Source organism: Sus scrofa, chromosome 3 (genome assembly GCF_000003025.6).
Source record: "Sus scrofa isolate TJ Tabasco breed Duroc chromosome 3, Sscrofa11.1, whole genome shotgun sequence".
NCBI classification, from domain to species: Eukaryota; Metazoa; Chordata; class Mammalia; order Artiodactyla; family Suidae; genus Sus; species Sus scrofa.
In genome coordinates this window covers 127,863,508-127,874,792 of record NC_010445.4, presented here as the reverse complement: position 1 = coordinate 127,874,792, position 11,285 = coordinate 127,863,508, and the positions used below count along the sequence as shown (strand labels likewise).

Here is an 11,285-nt window from a genome sequence, read left to right as displayed (position 1 = left end):
AGTCATAAGGAAATAGGAAGCTAGCAAGAATTTCTCATCTCTGCAGCCAAATCAGCTGTTTTCTACAAGCTTCTGCTTTTGCACCTGCTCCCAGTGCTGCCGGTCCTGTGGAAAGTCCAGCCGCTGCCCAGTTTCGATGGGAAGAATGGGAGGAAGGAAGGAAGTGCTTCTTCAGGCCCATCTGACAGGTGTGGGGACCCAGTGAGCACCGGCTGGCTTCCCCTCCCTCCCCTTTTATTGATAGGAACTCTCCAGTCCTGCCGTGAAGAGGTAAAACTAGCATCACAGTGTCATTTTGAGGTTATTTATACACCCACAGTGCTCGTGGCTAGGGTGTGGCCCTGAGTATGAAGTTCATCAATTGAACTCTGATGAGGCTGCCTGACCACTTCCCCCAAATTAGTTATTTTCACCGCAGAGAAGCGCAGGTGCATGACTTCCTGTGCCGAGATGACTGGCCTAGTGGTGATGACTCAGTGGCATGTGTGGTGGTGATCTGACACAGCCAGTGCCGGCTGGGGCCCTGGGGAAGGTCTCTAACCACAAGCAGGCTGGGCTGGGGCTGCGTGTCCCCGGAGCTCCCAGCCCACCAGTCTCAGGCACCCCTCACAGAGCTGGGACTCCTGGACCCCAATGGAGCAACAGGTATGCGGGGTGGAGGAGTGGAGGGTCTCTATTGTTTTTGCCACAATCCCTTCTCCTTTCCTATTCTGCAGCCCTCGGTCCATTAAATGCCATTTCCTGGCATCACCCAAGCTTGAAAGGCCAGATCAAAAGTTCCAAGTGTCCCAGCTGTGGTGGGGGGGGGGGGTCATTCAGACTGAGCATTAACCACAGCCCTTGCGAATGATTTATTCTGTTTGAGACTTGGGGCACCCTAGCTGCTTCCCCTCTGCAGGAGAGGCTGTATAGTTCTTCCTGCCCTGCAGTTGTGAACACAATGTGAATGCATTGTCTCCCCTACAACAAAACCAGTCTGCCCCAGCTCGGGTGTCACACCCATTTGGTGCATGAATGGGGAGAGGTCTTTTGGAGCTGGAAGAAGAATTTGAAGTTCTCAGACTGACAAAATGCAGCAGGACCCTTTTCCTCGTCATGGACCGCAACCACATGGAAACGGTGTGAATTCAAGCCTTGAGAAGGATAATGGCCCAGAGAGCTGAATTCTGTGCCTGTGGCCACATTTCAAGACAGCTTTTAATTATTAAGGAGCCTAAAAAGAAGACCCAGAGTCCCAGGATCACAGTAGATGAAGAGTGAAAAGCAGAGGTAGAGGCAGCAGAAGTTGGGGGGTGGAGGGGGATGCACATTGAACCCAGGGCCAAGGACTTCTGCACCCAGGAGCCTCAGGGTACCTGCAGCATTGAGCCATGACACGGAGAGAGATGAGCCAGGCTGGCCTTTAGCCTCTTTACTGCTCAGGAAAGTGCTGATGGCACTCACCATCAAATGCTGAGTCTTGGGGTTTTTTTTTCCCTTAATTTATTTTTTATTAAGGTATAGTTGATTTACAGTGTTGAGTCAATTTCTGTTCTACAGCCTAGTGACCCAGGCTGTCATACTTCTCACAATATGAGAAACAGGATATATTTTTCTTCTTTCATATTATCTTCCATTGTGGTCTCTCCCAAGAGACTGGATGTAGAGAGTTTGTTCTCTGTGCTGTACGGTCGGTCCTCATTGCTTATCCATTCTACATGGAATAGTTTGCACCTACTGATCCCAAACTCCCCGTCCATCCCACTGATTCTTTAGCAACCACAAGTCTGTTCTCTGTACCCATGAGTCCGTTTCTGTTCTGGAGATAGGTTCATTTGTGCCATATTTTAGATTCCATACATAATTGATATCACATGGTGCTGTCTTTCACTTAGTGTGAGACTCCCTAGTTGCATCCATGTGCTGCAAATTGCACTATTTCATCCTTCTTTTATGGCTGGGTGGTATCCATTGCATATAAGTACCACAACTTCTTAATCCATTCCTCTGTCGATGGACATTTAGGTTGTTTCTATGTCTTGGCTGTTGTGAACATGCTATGAACATAGGGGTGCACGTAGAGTGTGGTTTTATTTTTTTAAATGGCTACTAACATCCCAGGACATAAATGCTCATAATCTAATTACTTAATAAGCAGAACTATTAGATATTTCCCATAAAACCATAAAGATATGGCAATGGGAAGAGCACTGAACTGTGATCCAGAAACCTGGGTTTCTATTGCCTCTCTCCTTTAACTGCTCAATGCATCTCACTTCTCTGGGCCTCAGCTTCCCCATCTGTTAAACTCAAGAGTAATCGCTCTGACTTCTTAAGTTCAAAGGCTGTAGGGATAACCGAATTAGATCAGGCACACAAAAAAAGGGAAAAGGAGGGGGGGAAAGCTTCTAGAAAAGTAAAACACTAGGTAAATGGAAGAGGTGGTTTTTACCAATAAACAAAATGACCAAAAAGAGAAATGGATTATCTTGGCAAAATCTGAATTAGCTTAAGGATCAGAGCTCACCCTGAACTAGGTGCTTGGGGATAGTTTTCCCCTTCTTTTTTTTTTTTTTTTTTTTTTTTTTTTTTTTTTTTTTTGTCTTTTTGACTTTTTGCCTTTTCTAGGGCCCCACACGAGGCATACGGAGGTTCCCAGGCTAGGGGTCCAATCGGAGCTGTAGCCGAAGGCCTACACCACAGCCACAGCAACACAAGATCCGAGCCGCATCTGCAACCTACACCACAGCTCACGGCAATGCCAGATCCTTAAGCCACTGAGCGAGGCCAGGGATCGAACCTGAAACCTCATGGTTCCTAGTCGGATTCGTTAACCACTGAACCATGATGGGAACACCACCCCTTAGCTTCTCATGCAGAGCAGCTGATCCCAAGAAGACGGCTCCATCAGTAACAAGTGCATCTGGCCTCAGCCTCCATCCCAGTTTCCCTCCCTGGGTTTTCTACCTCCAGGACCAGGTAAAACACATGCCCTTCTGCCATCCTGACTGTTGAGTGACTACTAAGGTTAACCAAAACAAGCCTGCCAGGGAACACTGGCCTTTCGATGGGGGCTTCTAGAAGCCAGTGCTGTCTTCAGAACCCAAGGGTGCGGGGTTGAGATGGTAGAATGACAGGCAGGAGGGTTGGTATTTTGGAAGAATGAACTGCCCTGTGTCTATTCCTAGAATCAACACACTACTCCTCCCATGAGACATCCCTGAATTTAACCTCATTTCAGGAGAAACGTATAGTTTTGCTGCTAAAACAAAAACTACCGTCACTTGAAGTTCTTCAAAAATAGATTCTACTGGAAGCGAGGAGTCTGAAATACATGCAAGACCAATGACACTAGCAGAAGATACCAGGGTTTTTTTGTTTTGTTTTGTTTTGTTTTTTTGAACCTCAAAAAAGCAAAGCTTTGGAAATGACCAAGTCGAAGCCCAGTGTGTGATAACAGGCAGACCGTGTGATCTGGTTCTTAACCTCCCTCATTCATGGCATCCTCCACGTCCCCGTAATTCCACACAGTGTCCCTGTGCCAAAAGAAAGAGCTAATAGTTCCACTTATTAAGTAATTAGGTTATAAGCACTTATGTCCTAGGAAGTTAGTAGCCACTTAAAAAAAAAATACACAAATTGCAAGAAAAAAATTACATTTATTTTTCTTTCTAAAATAGCCACTTACAGTTGGACTCAGCACAACGTCTCAATCCTTTGGACTTAGGCCAGGCATGGCTGCCCTTCTGTTCTGTTTCCTGCTGATCTTCATGCAACAGCTGCTTTACTCTCAGCCGTCTTCAAAAACCCCAGCCCCACCAAGGTAGGTATGCCATGAAAAGGAACGTGGCCTGGCCCAAAGTTGAGACTATCTCAAGCCACAAGGTCCCACACTGTTGGGTAGACACAGATCATTGTTTTGTTGACCAAGAGAACTGAAAACTGTAAGCCCCCTGCAGGGCCTGCAGGAGTCTGCTGAGGCACACGGAGTGCTGCAGGGCACAGAGAGGGAAACACAGGTGCAGGAAAGATCCCTGGACTGGGAAGCCGGCAAGGCCTGAGTCTAAGTCCTGACGCAGCCCTTGAGGAGCTGTGCAACCTTAGGGCAAGTGGACAACTTCTCTGAGCTTCAGTTCTCTAGTCACATAAAAGGGAGGCGAGAAGCCCTAACATCACACCCTATTTAGAATTCACTTCTGCAGGACGTTCCCATTGTGGTTCAGCGGTAACAAAACCAACTAGTATCTATGAGGATGTAGGTTCGATCCCTAGCCTCCCTCAGTGGGTTAAGGATCTGCGTTGCCATGAGCTGTGGTGTAGGTCACACATGCAGCTCAGATCCTGTGTTGCTCTAGCTGTGGTGCAGGCTGGTGGCTGCAGCTCCAATTCAACCCCTGGCCTGGGAACTTCCATATGCTGTGGGTGCGGCCCTAAAAAGCAAAAAGAAAAAAAGAGTTCACTCCTCTAAAGAGACAAGCCCCAAGCAACTGACACACATTTTGCAAAGGATATAGAGAAAGTGCAACTATCAATCAAACGAGGCTCTTGTTCCCCCAAATCGATCCAGAGAGCTCAGTAAGAGAGGAATTGTCTGGGGCTGCAGAAATTCTGATTCACATCTGAGACAGGGTCCTGAGCCTGCATTTTTTTTTTTATTAAAGTTCTTCCAGATGATTCTGTTGCCTGGATTAATTTAAGCATCATTTCCTCCTGATGACGCAGCAAAATGGAGAGCCTCGTGCTCCAGAGCACAAAGTCTGCAGAAAATGTTGGAGTGTATTAACATCAACCTCAGTATTTGCTTTTTCGTGATACTTCATCACCTTCTCTTACCCCTTTTAATATGGTCACATCATTCACGTGGGTTTAAGGCCCAGTTTCTGGGCAGGACAGCCACGAGGCCTCACCCTGTCATCACAGAGTTCGTGAAGTCATCTGGTTGTGGCTGGGACGCAGCCTCCAGCAGTCCCTAAGCAAAGAATAAACATATGCTTTTATTTTCTTAATGCTGTTGGTTTTTTGTGTGTTTTTTTAAAGACTTCTTCTTCTTGGACCCTTTTACCCCTCTGGCACACAAGTTCAAGATTCCAAAGAATAATGAGGAAAGGGCAACCAGCTAGTTGCTCCTTGCTGGCCTTGCTTTTCCCACTGATTAGTGCAAAAGGGGGCATAAAATTCTGATGCAGAGGAGCAGTTTCTTCTTCTTTGAACTCAGCTGGACGTCTCCAAGGGACATTTGGAAGGATGGTCATCTATGAGCAGGTTTTTTTGCTGTTACTGTTTTTTTGTTGTTTTCTAATGTGAAAAAGAAGAGAGTTTTTAAAACAGCATCCACAGAGTCAAAGTTTAGCTCCATCACAAGGCAGCCCCTCTCCCATGAGAGGTGCTGGTTACAAAGTTCACTGCTGAGGTTTGGGTTTGAGAGATTTTTTTTGTTGGTTGGTTGTTTGGTTATACAAGAGCCATAATCCATGAAATATAGCAGCTATCTCATGGGTCTCGTTCTCCATGCTTGCAAACATTTAAAATTGCACTTCTGTTGCATAAAAGATTTATAATGATCTCACCCACAAATATAAATTTTATCCCACACAGGATAGAAAGACCTAGAAGCAGAAGCAGGGAACAGCTGAATGTGAGCAGAGAGTCATAAATTCATAACACTTACAGCTTTTTAACAACCCCATCATAAATGTGACTGATTTCAATTTAATTTATGGGACTTTGCAGCCGGGTCCAGGAATGTTTTTTGAAAGCTAAAAATTTAGGAACAACATATAGCTTGGGTTTCCATGAAAACATCTATGGCGTCGGACGTCTGACAAGACAACAACCTAGGAACAGTCCTCTGTTGGTGATGAAATCCCTAAGATTGTTGCCGCAAACTGCAGGAGTCCAAGTGGCTCAAAACACCAGAGTCAACGGTACACAGAAGAGGGGGCTTCTGGGGAAACTGTCCGACAGGGCAGGAAAAGTCCTAGTTTTTAAGACAAACCAAGCTGGATTCAAAATGCTCCCTAGCTAAGTGATTATCTAGCTAAGTCACTCTTCCCTAGCTGAGTGATCACATCAGGGATTTAAATCCTTCCAACTTCCTTTCTCTTTTAAATAAGGTATTAACGGAGCTTCTATTATGTGCTTAGCGAGGCACTGTGCTAAATTCGCTCTCATTTCAGCTTCCTTACAACTTCATGATGCTGATTTTCTTAACTTTTACTGAGATGCAGTCAGTTTACAAGATTGCGATCGCTTCTGCGGGACAGCCAAGTGATTCCGTCACACGTGGACATACATCCATTCGCTTTCAGGGTCTTTTCCCACGTAGGTGATCACAGACTCTTGAGTAGAGGTTCTCATACTTGTGATGCTGTTTTAAGCCCATTCTACACATGAGAAAACTGTAATGCTCAGAAATTAGCCCTTTTTCTAGATTTTCCACCTAATCAGTGTGATGAGATTGGCATGTGGGTTGTATGGCTCTGAAGTTCCTATTTTGACCATTATCCTAAAGCCCTTCACTAGACAATGCAAGTAACTGGACCCCCATCAGAAAACGATGCACTGATGTCTAAGGGATCCAGGACAGTGTTTTCTTAATTCTCTTTCTGAAATAAAATGAAATCTCCTCCATGATCACTTTCAGTAACGCATCGCATTGGCCTAAATTTAGGTGAGAATCTGGCCACTGATCCTAAGATTTCTTCTTCCACTCAACCAGGCACAACCCTCTTCCAACCCGGGGAGTCACAGTGTGATGAAACTTCGTCCCAGGCAGCCTCTACACAGCCCCATCAGCCCTGGACTCATAGGGTCACATTTTTTAGGTTTTCAGAGAAGGTGCATCTCATCTTCAAAGGAGAGCCTGGGTCTCCTCTGGGGACCCCAGCGAATGATCCCTCACATGAGCAGAGAACAAACATTGGTCAAGCATCCAGAATGTGTCAGGTACTGCACTGCAGGCCAGAACATCAGGGAAACACCACCAGGTGCTGCCCTTAGACTTTAGGATCCAGAAGGAAACAGACAAGGAGCAGGTGACAGGATGCCGTGCAAAGAGCGCATCAGGGAAGCCTAAGGTCAGGGAGTGCTTCCTGGAAGACAAGACCTCTGAGATGCACAAAGCCTGGGGAGATGCCCAGGAGAAAAGTCGAGAGCCACACGGAAAGGTAGGGCCATGATGCACTGCTCACCATCAGGGCTCAAGACTCGGGCTGAGCTCTGCATGGGGCTCTGCTCTCTTGGAGGGAAGGGGTCAGAAAGGAGTTTGGACCCAGGGAGTGGGGAGGGGGCAGTTAGCAGTCATGGCCTCCATCCCAGCATAGGCAGGGAAGCATCAGACACTGAGAGGAGGAATGAGAAAGGAGGCAGGCATGACCAACACCAAACATCCTAACAAGATGGGAGTTCACGCCTGCCCTCGGTGAAAAGACTCCACTCAGTGCCATAAAGCCTGTGTTACCACATCAGAGCCTTTATCACCAGTGCTGGAAACAGGAAAGACTCAGCACAAAGTGACTGCCCATCCCTTTGTTCTGGATACAGTTCTGGAAACACAACTTTCCTTGAAAAAGACACATGCACCCCTATGTTCCTTGAAGCACTATTCCCAACAGCCAAGACACGGAAACAACACAAGTGTCCACTGACAGATAAACAGATTAAGAAGATGTGGTGCATATGTACAGTGGAATACCACTCAACCATAAAAAAGGACAAAATTACACCATTTGCAGCAACATGGGTGGAACTAGAGGTTCTCATACTAAGTGAAGTATGTCAGAAAGAGACAAATACCATATGATACCACTTACATGTGGAATCTAAAATATGGCACAAATGATTCTATCTACCAAACAGAAGCAGATCATGGACTTGGAAAGCAGACTTGTGTTTGCCAGGGGAGAGGAGGGAGAGAGGGGGATGGAGGGGAGTTTGGGGTTGGTAGACACAAACTACTGTATTCAGAATGGATAAGTAATGGGGTCTTACTGTACAGCACAGGGAACTGTGTACATTCTCTTGGGTTAGAACATAAAAAACAACAACAACAGCAAACATGGTAGTGAGTTCCTGTCATGGCCCAACAGCAACAATCCCGGCTACTATCCATGAGAATGTGGTTCAGTCCCTGGCCTTGCTCAGTGGGTTAAAGATCCAGCATTGCCATGAGCCTCTGTGTAGGTCACAGACGTGGCTCGGATCCTGTGTTGCTGTGACTGTGGTGTAGACCAGCAGCTGCAGCTCCGAGTCAATCCCTAGTCTGGGAACTTCCATATGTCAAGGGTGTGGCCCTAAAAAAGCAAAAAAAATAAAAATAAAAATTAAAAATTTTAAATTTAAAAACTTAGAACATATATATATATGTATATGTTCTCTTTTAATATATATGTTTATGGCTGGGTCACTTTGCTTTACAGCGGAAATCGAAGGAACATTGGAAAGCAACAATACTTTAATAAAACATTGTTTAAAAAGATGAGAATGAGTCAGAAGAATGATATACGTTTAAAACATGGGGTATCAAATTTGATTTGCAGGAAGAGTCAGAAAATTCTGCTTCCCTTTCCCCAAAACCCAGCCCGTCAGGAGTAAACATTCTGTGTCCCAGAAAACTATCTTGTAAATAGCAATTGTGTAGGACTGATTAACAAGCTTGATGTGTATTTCTGTACGCATGAAGCAAGACTCCATCAAGTAAGAAGCATTCAATATCTCGGTGGGGAGAAAAGGCAAAGAATAATAACTTTTCTTTCCTCTGAGTCGAGGAGCTAATTTCCATGCTGGACAATTTTTTAATAACATCAGATGCACCTTGGGGGTTTGGGAAGTTCTCCCGCAGTTCTGGACTCTCTTAAGTTCTCATTTTCCTTTGAGCTCAGATGAGTCTTTTATCTGTTGTACCCTTAATACTCCCGCTCATCTTGATGTAGAAAAGCTTCATAATGTGAAAGGGAGACGTTTAACAAGACACGAAGCTGATCGTTTTCACAATCAGAACATCTAATTGAGCTATAGTATTCCAAACCACGCTTGTGTGCAGGGAGATAATTTTTCCTTCATTTCCTATTTGATCAAAAAATTAACCTTCATTTAAAACACGGTGGCCTGAAACACTTTTATAGCTACGTTCTCTCTGCCGTTCCCGAGAATTTGAATTTTAAATTTGCCATCCCGGTCTCAAAAAATGAAACACACTGCGGATGCTTCTAGGACCAGGTGTTTATGATCAAAAACAGACATCAGAATGTGACCCATGTCCAAGGCATGCATCTGCCAGCCAGGGGAACTTCTTATTTTCTTCCAAGCGTTGGTGAAGGAACGAGGCTCTGACTTTACATAGTAATCTTTTTGTCTGAAAACCCAAGAGCCCCACAGATAGTCCATTTAACTATCCAAACATTGAGAACATGTATTAAGTATCTCTCTGCATGGACAGCTCAGCTTGGCCGGACACAAGGCAGACTGGGATCCTGTGATGGTGACGCAGACTTGGCCACAGGACAAGGGCAGTTAGGTAATTCACTTGACAAACAGTGCTCGGCACTCACCACGCATGACACATATGTAACCAGAGTGAGCCCCAGTTCATCTGGGGTCACCTTGCTCGGGAACAGCCTGGGAAAATAATGCAAACTTTGGTCTCACACATTGCTGGTATGTCTCCCAATTAATTCAGCCCCTCTCCAAAATACTGCTCACGAGTCTGTGAGGGAGTAAGTGAAAGCAGAGGACCCGCTCTCATAGCTGACTATCTGTTATGGGCCGAACCATGTCCCCAAAATGAGAGGCATTTAAACCCCAACCCCTGGCACCTGTAAATGTGACCTTCCTTGGAAATAGGGTTTTTGCAGATGATTCAACTTGAAATGAGATCATCAGGGTGTACCCTGGTCCAAAAGGACAGATATCCTTTTAAGAAGAGGGAAGTTTGGACACAGACATACAGGGGAAATGCCAGAGATGACAGAGGTGACCATTGGAATGACGCTGCTATAAACCATAGATGTCACCCAGAGGCTGGTCGAGGCCAGACAGGACCTTCCGGCAGGTTCCAGAAGGATCGTGGCTCTGCCAGCACCTTGGTTTGAGACTTTGAGTCTGCAGAGCCATGAGAAAATATGTTTCTGCTGTTTGACGCCACCAGTTTGGGAGTCTTTGTAACTGCAGCCCCAGGAAACAACAGGCTGTCTCGGCCACATCTTTATAACCATGAACCCAGGGCTTGAATTCCCCAGAATACTCCTAGCCTGGTGCCGTCGTGCAGAACAGACTTTCACCTAAGGTTTGGGTATAAAAGAGGGAAACCACTGCACAGAAACAGAGATAATATCCCTTATGCCTGCGGACAGAGCTTACAACCAGCATGACCAGTGAAAACCCTGGCCGAAGTCCCAGGCTGTCACCTTGACTAAGTTGCCAGCTCCCTCCCCAGAGGGCTGCTCCCACTGCCTGCCACCATTCCCCGATGAAACTCCCATTTCTAGGATTTGCCTAGAAGCTCCTAATCATTCTATAGCAGAAAGACCTCCAGACATCAGGGAGGCCCTGTGGGATCTTTCTGTGCATAAGAGTGAAGACCCCATGGACTCAGCCTCCAGGTGCCAGACTCTCCCACCACCGTGATCCAGTCAAATAACCTAAAGCTTCTTCCCTGCGTTTTCCTAACCTGACAGAGAAGCCGGCGGTCCTCACCCGCAGAGACCCTGGGAAAGGGTTTACAAATCCGGCTGAAGAACCTGGGGCATTAGGATCACCTGTGAAGCTTGATAAAATGCAGATTCCTGGGTTCCGGCCCAGGCCTGGTGAATTGCAATTTCTGCAGAAGTTTAGGAACCTGCATTTTAAAAAGATCTTGGTAAATTAGAGCCACAGTGGCCACCAGCACCATCGGCAGCCAGCCTTGCAAATAACAGTGCTTTCCCCCCCTTCTACATAAAAACAGCACAATTAAGTGGAGGAATAGATCAAACCTTCTGGGATGTCCCCTCCAAGCAAAGTCCAACCCCACTGCCTTTCCAAGTGCAGTGACTCTCATGGACCCTCACCCCTGTCCTTCAGCCCCTTTGCCCTTGAACTCGAACTCTGATGTCGCTTCTCAGGAGAGACTTTGGGGGCTCCCGATCAGAGCCAGCCGCTCCTTCCTCTGCTCTTCTCCACTCCAGCAGCCCCCAGACCACGGACCCCTGGGCGATCCCCTCACTCTGGCCTTCCTGTGCTCCGTATCCACTGAGTCACGGTAGGATCACCAACATATATTTCCTAAATGAATTTAATGAAAGGATTCAAATCAAGTTATTTGACTTTAT

At 46.1% G+C, this 11,285-nt stretch overlaps 1 long non-coding RNA gene across 1 annotated transcript; it reads left to right on the top strand.

The window, feature by feature from the left end:
• LOC100513921 lies at window positions 459–4,985 on the top strand. The gene is made up of 3 exons (XR_302699.3): window positions 459–645; window positions 3,660–3,802; window positions 4,641–4,985. It is a non-coding gene; the product is annotated as an uncharacterized LOC100513921 (long non-coding RNA).